Source organism: Ambystoma mexicanum, chromosome 1q, assembly GCF_040938575.1.
Source record: "Ambystoma mexicanum isolate Mex_15411 chromosome 1q, UKY_AmexF1_1, whole genome shotgun sequence".
In the NCBI taxonomy this organism is placed as follows: Eukaryota; Metazoa; Chordata; class Amphibia; order Caudata; family Ambystomatidae; genus Ambystoma; species Ambystoma mexicanum.
This window is the reverse complement of record NC_090922.1, coordinates 343,809,599-343,822,268: the sequence shown is the minus strand read 5'-3', so window position 1 is coordinate 343,822,268 and position 12,670 is coordinate 343,809,599. Positions and strand designations below refer to the sequence as shown.

Below are 12,670 nucleotides of genomic sequence, written 5' to 3'. Positions count from 1 at the left end.
TCATTTGGAAGGTCTTAACTTGACTTCACAACTATCAAAACGCTTGAACAGGGATCCGGAAGACCCTACCACCTGTATCCTTTTGAGTACCGTATCCTTTTCGGTTAATACTGTGGTGCTTTCTGACAGGAGGAAAGGGGATGGGACGGACGAGTAATTATAAGTTACTCACTGTAGTTACTAACGTACTACTAGTCCATAGTCCCCTTTCCTCCATACGTCCCTCCATCCTCACCCCCTAAATAAAAAAACTGGTGTCATTAGGCAATGCTAATATTGTTGATGTGTCAATGGGGACTGAGGAGTGGTGCTGGTGGGCGGAGTTAAAGGGGCGCATACCCCCAGGGCCGAGCCCCCACGCACCTCTCAATTTAAAGGGGAAGAAGATTTTTTCTGGTGAAAAAGGTTCAACGGTTCTGTCTCCCGTCCCTAGCTAGGGACGCTCATACAGTATGGAGGAAAGGGGACTATGGACTAGGAGAACGTTAGTCACCACGGTGAGTAACTTATAATTTCTTAGCTCTCAGTAAAACATCTTGATATACCTGATGCTGTTTAAATATCTGTAGATGTAAGGTCATGTCTTGATGACTTCTTGCGGTTGTTAATTAATCCTGGGGGTGAGCAGAAAAGAAATGCCTGATACAGTACTCTGATCCAATTAACAAGGTTCCTGATCCCAAATTAATACAGAGGTGTTATAACTTTGACCATGGAATTCTGAGGATGATAAGGAAATAAGCTGCCCTTATGAAATCAAAGTATACTGATTACTGGTGAGTACCGATAGACAGGTGTAGTAGAGTAGTTTCTTTATTGATGAGCCGTGAAAGCAGCAGCTGACCATCAACACTTTCCACCGGTTGACTGCTCTTCTTTGGCATACAAGATACAGAATTGCCTTTAGCCCATGAGTCATGGATGAATATGCCTGCGGCGACACAATGATGATTGTGTCAGTGGTTTGGATAAAAACTTACTTTGAGAACCATCAGCTAAACATCATATCGTTTCATGTTCAAAAGAAGTGAAGCAATGGAACAGCGTCTGTTGGCAACCTCCAGACTGGGCATCCCTGCTGTGACCAGGAGTTAGCAGTGTGGAGGTACAGGGCAGTTTCAGACTACATGATCATGAGAGACGCAATATTTTAGTTTATAAAGATTTATAAAAAATCACTGGTAAAGCAATGCATTTTTGTCACAAAGGCGCTTACAGAATTTACCATTGAGAACAGAGCGGAGGACATGGGTCCTTTACAATGTGGTGAGAGAATGTGACTTGAAGACCAGATGTTTGCTGGGGAAGGTGGAAGCCTAAACTAGGGACGAGGACATGATCGAATGACATAGGAACTACAGGAAGTGCTGAATTAAGGATGGGAGGGGTGATGGGAAAGTGCTGTAATGTTGTCCATGATGGGTAGGTAGAGAGGAAAACAGGGTGATGCAGTAGCGTAGAGGGCTAGGAAACAGGTTCTTTATGAAGGAGAGCTTTGAGGTTGGATTTAATTAGTGTTAGAGTTGGAGTAATACTGAGAGGAAGAGGAACAACATTCCAGAGTAGGAGAGCGAGGAGAGAGAGAGATGTGGAATGAGATGGAGCACAGGGGGCTTCAGTGGTGGCAAGGAGGTGAGGTGAGGATGATCTTACCGAGCGTGGAGGACAGTAGGGAATGAGATGAGCAGACAGGTAGGGTGGGGTGAGTTTCTGGATAGTTTTGAAGATGAGAAGATATTTATACGTATCCCTTTGTTTCATAGATAGCCAGCCAATCTGGCGACTGTCCGAGGAGGTAGAGGTAAAGCGAGAAAGGTTGAAAAGTGTGTGGACCGTAAGGTTGAGGACTTTGTCCAGAGGTGGAAAAGCAGAGTTCGGAAGGCTGTAGAGGAAACTGGCACAGTAATCAGATCGATGTAAAAGGACCAAGGAGGATATTGGCTGTTTAGCAGTATTTAAAGGAAAATGATGAAAAATTGTTCCGATATTAAGGAAGTTGAGTCTGGCTTAGTGGCAGATTTAGAGCTCAAAAGCGAGAAGTTGTGTGATGGGTCGAAGATCGCAACCAAGTTTATGAGCGGAAGCAGAGCAAGGAAGGTAGTCAGGAGAGGAGAGAAAAAGATTAGGAGAGTAAGAGATAGCCTATTTGGCCGTAAAGTAGAGAACTTAAGTCTTAGCAGAGTTGAGCATGAAAGAGTGAGGCACCATCAAATATTTGATGACAGAGAGACTGTTTGAAAGTTTTGACTCTGGCTCATCGGACAACGAGTTAAAGGAGAAAAGGATCTTAGTGTAGTCAGCGAAGAGTTGATAGAGAAAGACCTAAGTGGAGATCAGGATGCCAAGAGCTGAAGTACAGAGAGTGAAGAGAAATGGACCAAGGGCTGACCTTTGGGAAACACCAACAGTAAGGGCAGTAAGGTTGTCCCAAGACAGCTGAAAGTGTCTGGTGGCAAGTTATGAAGCAAACCAAGTGAAGGCCTGATCTCTGATGCCAAGGAGAGATCATGTAGAGAGGTGGTCAGAATGGTCAACAGCATTGAAGGCAGCAGAGATGTTGTCATGCGCAGCCGGGCCGATTGGCGGATACTTCCGCATTGGAGGCTCCGGCGCAGACCGTAGTTCCAGCACGTTGCTTTCTTTACGTGCAGCCGCGGTCTAGTTCTCCGGCAACATGGCGTCGCCGGGAAGTATTTCAGTATCTCACTCCAGGCAATCTCTGCGTTGCAACCCCCATAGTGTTCTTGTTTTCCTGCTTTGGGTGAGAACGCTAGTATTTCCCTTTGACGGCTTGGTCCGTGCCTTTACCTTCGCCTCTCCTAGTTTCGAGCGAGGCTTCTTCATCTCTCTCTCTCTCTCTCTTCCTTCTCCCCTTTTGCTTTACCTTCTTCTGCTTTTGCGGCTCTATCTTGCCGCCGGCTACAGTCTCTCTCACTACTCCTTCTAGCAAGGCGTTTTTTCTGCCTTGTTTCTGCCATCATCGTTTGTCATCCTCCTCCTCAAATCCGTATGAACCGGAAACCTACTCTTCTACTACTACAGACTACGCTTCATCATTATCCTTGGAAGACTCCGGTTTGGCTTCATTCTTTGCAAGGGTTTTTTCTGCCATCCAGGCTTTTTCCCTTGTCGCCCACTACGGGAAAGGAGTCCCAGGACTGCTTGTTTCAAGCATTCACTGTGGCTTCCTCTCGTGGTAGGCAAGTATCTTCAACCACGAAGAGAGATTTCTGCTCACGTCGGCATCTCAAGACGGAAGAATTGGAGGATTACCGATCAGGTGAGGGGAGTGGGGAGGAGAGGGAGACGAAATTGGACAGATGTTGAGATGAATAAGAGTAGATGAAAGGTTTGTATGCCAAGTGGAAGAGATGAAGTTGCTGACATTGAGATGTCTCTATAGAATGCACAGGTCTGAGGCCAGATTGAAGAGGGTCCCGGAGGTTCTGAGTATCAATGAACTCAGTCAGTTGATTGAATGCTCATTGCTCTAGAATTTTGGAATAGTGTGCTTGAACCGAGAAAGGGTGAAAGTTGGCAGGACATTTAGGGTCTAGTCCAAGTTCCTTGAGCAAAGCGATGACAGTAGCTGTCTAAAAGGGTGATGGAAAGGTGACATTGTGAAGAGAGTATTTGAAGAGGGAAATGAGATTTGGAGCAACACTGGGAGCTATGTGCTTAACAATGTGCGAGGACAGTGAGTCCTTGGGTGGCACAAAAAGAGTTAGTTGTGAAAAATTGGGCAACAATCTCATCAGGGTTGGTGGGGGCAAAAGAAGACATAGTAGCAGGAGAGAAGGATAGGAATAGTGTAGAAAATTGAACAGGAGGAGGCATAGAAGGTAAATAGCAAGATTATTGTTAATTGAGGGGTCAGAAATGTGAAGCAAACAACTTTGTGAAGATTTTTCATAAGATGCCATTTTATTAACTTAAATGGGTTTGATAAACGCTTGTCTATCCCTACCCTAACGAGATTTCCCTGCCTAGCAAAGTAACTAATAGAAACACTCTAATAAAAGGATTCTGTCCCTCACATGTGTGCATACAACACACTCAATAAGGTAATATATGGCAATTCAAATAACACAAAATGAACAGTTCTATTTGAAACCTGGTAACTGTTTCTCCTTGTAACCTGGGTGAATTCCCCTTCCCAAGATTTGACGGGATTTTTACTCCACTGTTCAGAATTGGTCTTTTCCCATCTATTAAAGTTCAAATAATAAAGTTCCTCTTTTTCCAAGAAAGTCTCTTGCTTGGACTTGAATCAACAGTTCAAAATATAAAGCCAGTTTTGATCTCTCTACTGGTGATAGAGAGTTCAACACAGCGTCTATCAAATAATAAGGATATTTCCACAGTTCATCTGTAGCAACAAAAGATTCTGTATCAGGATGACTCCTCTTTTAGTGGTTCTACCATTACTTCTTCACAGAATTCAACCACAGTATAGTACTTCAATGACTTCCACCGTGTCCATTGGACCTGCCAGCCCGACCACTACAAAGTGCCTGCCCTTGTATACTCGCCTGCCAGGACTAATGAAAACTTCTACTACTACTACAAGTACTGTAATGTGATTCACTGCAACCAAAGTCTAACTTTCCACAGCATCAGCTTTGCCTATTTCTACTCGTAAGACATGAAACACATTGGTGCAGTTTATTCTACACCTGTGATTGCCACATGCAATGCAGGTTATACTCATCTCTTCCTGAATACTCTCCTGCCACTTCTGTTTTCCCATTCCTTTTTTTAACCAACAGCTGATAATGGCTTTTATTCCAACTCCTGCTTCTTTGGCTTGGACAATGCCTGTTTAGGTCATTTACAACATTTGTTTCTCTCTCATCTTGGTAATGTGGCTCGCCCCCGGAAGTGCCAGCAAGTGCTGTTTTGCTGTGGACCCTACTTCCCCTGTTCGTGCTGTGTGCTGAATCGTTTTCCGCACCCTTCTCCACTTCGTGACTCTGAGTCAACAAGGAGTCGGAAAGGAGTAGGCTACAGAGGAACAACGTCACCGTAACGCGCAGAGTTGGAACTTTCACTGGTATTGGAACTTGTTAACGTTGTCTAACGTTGCACTGCATTGATTCTTTTAAGTTCCTGATTGGACCAGTGTCTAACAGGGCTTGTCTCCTTTATTCTTTTACTAGGAGCACTAGCGTCAAATCAATCTCTGCCCACTAATTGACGTGAGCCGTATATAAATAGCGGGGCAGTGCGCACAACCCCGGAAGTGCCCTCAAGTGCTGTTTTTCAGTTTGGCTGCGCGGTGCCTGCCTCTAAGTAAGAAATGTGCGCTGAAAATGAATATGAAACGCGGAAATGAAACTATTGTAAAGTATGATTGTGACTGGAGCTGAAGGCTCATACTGAGGTACTAACCTTATCTTTGAATTTTGAAAGTGGAAGGAGGTGCACTTAGCCCGGACAAAATCAAAATTTCTGTGACATCAATATTGTTTGAAACTGGTGTGTGGAATCTATATTCCTTAGGCATTATCAATTGATGATTCTTTAACCCGGAATTTAAAAACATTGACTGGTGGGGATTGTGATCCTACGCTTTTGCTGAGTGAATTAGGATTGCAACCTCCAATATGGTGAATGGGCCGAGAAGTGTAAGAAAACTCACTGGTGCCTATGCACCAGTAGCAAGTGTCTCCGACTTGTCGAATGAAATGTCTTTAAACGAACATGATGACTTTGGGAATTTAACAACCTCACAGGGTGAGGTTGGAAAATCTGAATGTAAGGAATCCAGCCCGGTCCCGGTACTCGAGTGCAAGAGTGCGAACCATGAGGGGGAGGTTGTCATGGTTGATCATAGTGATGAGGTGCAAAAAGATGTGGTTTCCCCTGTATTAGAACCCTCCCCTATTAAGTACAATGTCAAGGAAATAAATGATTTCGCATTAGTAGATGCCTCAGATAAGACAAAAGCTGAAGGCGAGGAGTGGTTACAAACTAAGGTGAATCCTAAGGGAATGATAAATTGCACAAGTCGAGGTTTGAATGATTGCTCAATGCTAGGACCTGCAATAGAGGCTGAGGCAGGGAAGCGAATGAGGTTCCCACTTGGACCATCCAGCCCAGTGTCCAAAAGATGCATTGGAAGAGTGGATATACATATGTTTAGCCTTCCAGTACACCACAATATGGGTTTGTATTCCTACCCCGGTCGCACAGTTGATGCTGGGATGTGTAAAGGCGAATGGCAAAGGGAAATAGAAAATGAGAAAAAGTATTACGCACAGAAAACCAGTTCCACAGCTCAAAAAAATCCTTTTACTGACCCTAAAGAACAAATATATTTGTTTGATCAAAAAGCAGGGATTACCACCAGAGAAAGAAGATTTGAGCAACAGCTCAAGAAGATGACATTGTTGTTCGTGCTCAAGATGTGCCTGGCTTTGGTTTGAATTTCCAGTACTACCTAGGATTTTAGATTTACTGGATAAAGGCCAAGAGCGGACACATTGTGGGATAGAGATCCTAAGGGCAACTAAGAAAGATCTTTTATGCAAGATAAACAAAGTGGAGGGGTTGTTATTTACTTGCGAAACAGTGTTAGCACTTGCAGCTGATCAAAAGAAGGGTGAGGTAATGTCTGACAATATGACTCAAACTCCCGGGGACTCAAGAATGGTAGATGCGGAAATGAAATCTTTTGCTGAAATGGCAGCTACTAAGGTGGTTAACACGGACTGTCCTGCTATCAAATTGAATCAGGTAGATATGGAACTGGGATGCTCCACTGTTACCGCTATTCACCAAATTAGGAATGATATTGAGCTAATTAAGGATTGTATCATGTCTGGAAGAGGTGGTCCATTAGCGACTCCAACACCACCAATACAGGGGACTGACTTAGGGAGGGGTGGATAGCCCGACTGTGTTAACAGATTTGATTGATCTCTCTGATGGCTGCATGAATTAGATGTTTTCAAATACGATAGAATTGGCCGCTGAAGATGAGCCTGAAAAGCAGAGTGTGGTTTTGACACGGAGAGAAAGGTGGGTAGTTGCAAGAGCACAGAAAAGGAATGTTAGAATTAACAAGGCCAAGAAAGCCACGTCAAAGAAATGTGATGAGAAGGTTGAACTTGAGGCCTACTTGAAAGAAGTGGTAGGAAAATGGGTTTGATTTACAACAATTAGATGATGAATCAAAGGTGCATTTGAATCTCTTTCCTGAGGGACCAGTTAACGGATTAAAGGTTCTGAGGAAGTGTACTCAGAAGTTGAAACACATAGAGGGGGTGAGAAAACCATCTGGATTAATAGTCCCTCAGGATATACGAACGCAATCTCAGAAAAAAGAGCAGATAGCACCTCTAGGGGTGGGTATGTCTGGAGTGCAAACAGCTCTATCACAATTCTATTTTGTGAAGAATAAGAAAATTAAGGCCAAGAACTGTAAGGAACCTTTGAACAACCTGGGAGTAGTCATCCCAGCCAACACCTTAAATGAGGGAAATGGCGAGCCGTGGATGATGGCAATGGTCGGTAGGGATGAACAAGTGGGGGACGTAGAGATGGGGAGAAGTGATGGGGAAAAGGAGGGAGTTCATGAGGCGGAACATGCGGTTGCAGGATCAACTAAGAATAAGTTGTCCTGCAGTGACGTGGGTCGCAATGTCACCCCAAATTGTACCGAAGAGTAACTACCCCATAGATTGACAAAAGAAGGGGGCAAAGAGGAAGAAAGAAATGGGAATGGTACCTATGAGGGGATCTTACACCATGGAATGCCAATAATTATGGGATGGGAAAGCAATGTTGCAATTAATGGTAGAACGAGCTTAAATAGAACATTCATGCTCAAAACATTTCAAGCAATCCCCCCATTAAGAACCTTACTATTGGAGGATATAGAATGGATTCGCCTAGCTACCAACTTTAATCATCGCATGATATGTGGGTTCCACTCTATGATCATTATGAGGATGGTATGGGAGCAGAGGGAGTACTTTGCCACTATTGGCCTGGTCCCATATATCTTTCAAAGTGATCATGAGGCTGAGACCTTTTTGGAAACAGTGCTTAAGAATGAGAGCTCTAAAAGTGAAGCACTGTTAAATGGTCCTCTTTCAATTATTAATGAAGATACCTTGAAGCAAATTCTGTCACTAGCAGCTGCTCTTAGTGGCCTTACGTCATTGACAAGCAGAACAGCTATCCTACCCCTTAAGGATAACTCTGATACATTAGCGTAACGAGGAACCTTTTGTTTTAATCTCCTGGAATAGTTGTGGTTTAACAAACTTCCTATAATGTTTTGGTAAGAAAGGCTCTGGGAACCGCACAGTGGTGATCTTGCTCCAAGAGACCATGCATATGGCGCATTTTGATGTTGCGGGTTATGGATGTTATACCCATCTGGCTACAAGAGGAAATAAGGGGCGTCCCTCTGGGGGTCTAGCTGTGCTCATTAATAACTCTTGTAAATTTGATAGTTCCCTTATGAGGATGCTGCCGCGATGGCGATACAGCTAAACCCACAAGGAGCAACAAAATTAGTTATTGTGATTCTATGTATATATTGGAATATGGTCTGTATGTCCTGGGAGCAGATAGTGGATACTTTGGATTCAATACTCGAAGGTGTATTTGTGAAAAAAAGTCAGGTAGGGATTGTGATAGGAGGGGACTTTAACTCCACCTGTTATCAGCCACTAATCAACTATGGGAGTTTGCCTAATAAAACAGTCCCTTTGACCGTTAGGAATGGTCAGAATTGGGTGAAATACCTTTTAGGTTGGGACATTCAGCTCGTACCGCCTCAGCAAAATTCTAGTCCTTTTACTTGGAATCGAGGCTGCCTTAGCTCTTATATGGATCACTGTTTTTTGTCAACCTGCATCCTTAAAGGGTGCGAGCCTGTGTTAATCCGGGATTTAGGTTTCGGGGACCATTTCACCATCTCCATAGAGCTGCGGCTTCCAAATTGGCGATATGACTTGAATATCATGCTTGAGGTAATTGAGAACGAGAGACCTGGGCTATCCATCAGATGGAATCCAGCCATTTGCCGGAGATTAATGAATTGTATCAGAGTAGATCCAACTTTTGTGTTCATGGGACATTATGACATTATGACATTGGTGCTGATGTGGAGTTGGAAAAACGAATTACGAGTAGCATCTAAAGGCACCTAATGCATTTTGTTCGGGACTCAAATACGGTATATACCTCCAAAGAACATAGGCATGCTTTTAATCTAGAGATCCATCAATTGAAAATTAAAAGAAATGCCTCTTTGCGCCAATTGGGTAAGTTGGGGGTGGGTGCTTACATATGTTGTGTTGAGAAAAAACAAATTAAATTGTCATACGAAAATAAGATCAAAGAACTTAGACATGACATTGCTTTAAAGGACAACCAACATATGATGTATAATCTATTAAAAGAAAATCTGGGAGATCCTTAGAACTCTTATCGCCTAGATTATAGGGTAGAAGGAACCAGCCATACTTGCTTCAGTATGGCTGGATTATATCACAAAAAAAAATTAAATTGCCCCAAAAGTTTGAAATGGCACTCTGTCAGGATTACTCAAAATAAATTTTAGAGCGCTGCCCTTGGTCCATGGAAGACATAGCGGATGCCATTGCTAAATTGAAGGAATCTAAAGCAGCTGGTCCGGATGGGATCCCTCCCTGCCTGATAAAAACTGATTCTCACTTATGGGCGTGGATCCTCAAAAATAAATTTGACAATATTTTTGCAACAAGGCAGATTCCTGTTACCTGGTGTTCTGCGATCATAGTCCCCATTTACAAAAAAGTGCTTACTAATGAACCTGCCAATTTTAGACCAATTGCATTGACGGACGCCTCTTCTAAGGTTTTATCCCAATTAATTCTGAAGGAAATACAGGAGTATATGTGCAAGCAAAACACCCTGTCTTAATTCCAGATAGGGTTTAGGAAATTAATGGGTTGCCCTCTGAATGCGACTATTGTCTCTCATCTGCAATGTCAGACGAAACGCCCTCATGTCGGAGCAGTGTATATGGCGGCGCTCGATCTAAGCGTAGCTTTTGACAATGTGATAAGAGAATTGTTGTGGGACAAAATGATCCAGTTTGGTTTTCCGGTGCACTTAGTATCGTTAATCACACGTCTGCACTCTAAGACCTGAGGCAATAGTGACAGAAGTTGGGTTGAAGCAGGGCTGCTCTTTGGCAGTGGTCTTATTTAATCTTTACCTTTTGGATCTTGAAACTTTATGGAAGGGTGCTATAATTTACCCTGTGCAAATAGCCCACCTCAAATTAAATTGGATCAGTTTTGCGGATGATTTTCTCATATTGGATAAAACTCAGTTTGGGTTGCAGAATAAATTGAATCTTTTCTCTGAATTTGCTGAATCTCTTAATTTAAAGGTGAATCAGGCAAAATCGCAGATTATCATCTTCTCAGACGGGGAAAAAAGGGTGTTGAAATTCAAATGGACCATTGGAAAGGTGAATCTTGAGGTTGCGAATGCTGTTTGGGATTTGGGATACACATTATCTGATCAGAATTCAAAGAGATGGTGGAATGAGTTGTTAAATGAAAAACTTAAGCCTTTGACTGCTCAGATGTGCATCATATACCGTAAATATTGCAACTTCTCTATATTGCCTATCATACAATTTTACTTGTTAAAAATTGAATCAGCAGTTCTCTATATTTTTTATATCTGCACCACAGAGATTGATGACCTTCTTGACAAGATATAATTCGCCATGAACTAGGCTTATTACCTCTTTCAGCCACAAGGAATTGGAGGTTATTCGATGTTAGTTCCCCCTAAGAACTCGCTCTATGAAGATCTGAATCATATGATTACGTCAGGGTCGCTGGTATCCTTATCTAAATTTGTAAAATAAATGGATGCAATTCTTGACCTGATTGTAGTTTCAAAGGAAGAGCTCATAGCCGTCTTACCCTGCTGCAAGCGTAAATTCCAATTGCTAAATTGATGTGTCCAGTCGGATCGAATTGGCAATTATAAATCCTATTCTAAATATGCACTTTTTAGGAGGAAACTGGGAGATTTACCCAAATATATCCTGCAATTTCCCAGCTTAGCTGCAAGAGGGCTATATCTGCGGTGCAGATTGAGCCAATTTCGCACTAACGAGCGTGTGCAGCATTGGGATAAAGGAAATGGAATTTCTCGTACTCAAAGGGGGAATGCTGCTTCTGTAGGACACCAAATGTGGTTGAGATCTTGAAGCATTTGGTGATATTTTATGATCAATTTGAGGCATTGAGAGTGAAGGAACTTCTCCAGCATGGGGTCTGACATGGATTCACATGCTCATGAATATTCCCCATCGTCAGGCTGGGAATCCTCGGTAAAGAAAAAATCAGTTTCAGTTTTCATTTTTGAACTGTCTTTCTACTAATAACCAATCACTGGTCTCAAGCTCTGGCAGCCATCTTCAGATTTTTACAGCACGTTCAAGTGTTGGGAGTCCTCGTGCTATAGCTCTCAAGCTTTTACTGTGTTTTTTCAAAGAGTTTTACTCTTATATTTTCGGTCAGTCGAGCCTCAAGCTCCACCGATTGTACTTCCGATCAACGGGGACCCGTTTCGGAATTTTCTATGCCCCTCATGGGCGAATTTTCATCGAAGTTTTCTTTTCTTGGAGGATTCCGGAAGATCTTTGAGGCCTACCCCCCAAGCCAAAGTAAACACAATGCCTGGATCCAAGCTGTTCAGGAGCTGCCCTGGATGCGGATTACAGAATGTCTTCAAGGAAGATGAGAACTCTCAGTGCCTCTACTACCTTCACAACGACAAATCGCACGTGGAGAAGGACTGTGTATTTTGTAAGAATATGTCCGAACGGACAATGAAGGATTGTCGCGTTCGACTCACCAACTGGCTGGAGGGGAAGAGCCCAGCAGCAGGTGAGAAGAAGTAGTAGTCCGAGCGGTCTTCTAAGACCTTTGAGGGCGCTGTGGCTCGGTGAAGAGGAAGTCGGAGAACCCAGGTAAGCTTTGGGCGAAGCCCGGTCGATCCCGCGGCGACAGCCGAGGTGGAGTGAGGCAGCTACCCTCCCCCTAAGGTGAAGGCCTCCGGCGCACCCAAGGTCGCGAAGGCTCTGATTCACCCGGCGAAGGCCTCGATCGAAGGAGTCGTGGCGGCCCTGGAGAAGCCTGTGGATGCTACCCCAATGGAGACGACTGCCGGGCCTCAAGTTTCCCTGCCACCCCAGAGGGAATCCTCTTTTCAGCCTATCGAGAAGACCCCCATCAAGCCCCAGGGGAAGTCAGAGGGGGGGCATGGTAGCAATAACAGACACAGATACCACCTCCGAAGATGAGCTGGCTGGCGTCGCAAAGATCCTGGACAAGAAGTTTGAGGAAGTCCGGTCCTACGGGAGGGATCCTGACGAGGCCGACAAAGAGAGCAACGGTGGAGCCGATGAGTGGCCGTGGAGGAGACAGAAGGCCTCAGCCGTCACTTCCGTCGCAACCGATGCCTATAACTCAGGACAACTCAGGAGCAATCTTGATGGCCATCCAGACCCTGTGTACGGAGGTAAGGACAAGGTTGCCCTTACCTCCAGCAGACGATCCAGCAGCGCCTGGACCGTCGGGAAGTCCACCGAACAAGCAGAGGTGAATCCATCCTCCCCCTCCATTCGAGCCTTCACCTCCTT

At 44.0% G+C, this 12,670-nt stretch overlaps 1 protein-coding gene across 4 annotated transcripts in view; it reads left to right on the top strand.

Annotated features, from left to right (window-relative positions):
• The window catches only part of LOC138527959 (transcription initiation factor TFIID subunit 4-like), a 3,082,360-nt gene that overhangs the window by 730,594 nt on the left and 2,339,096 nt on the right, over positions 1–12,670 (top strand). The gene's annotated exons all lie outside the window — the stretch shown is intronic.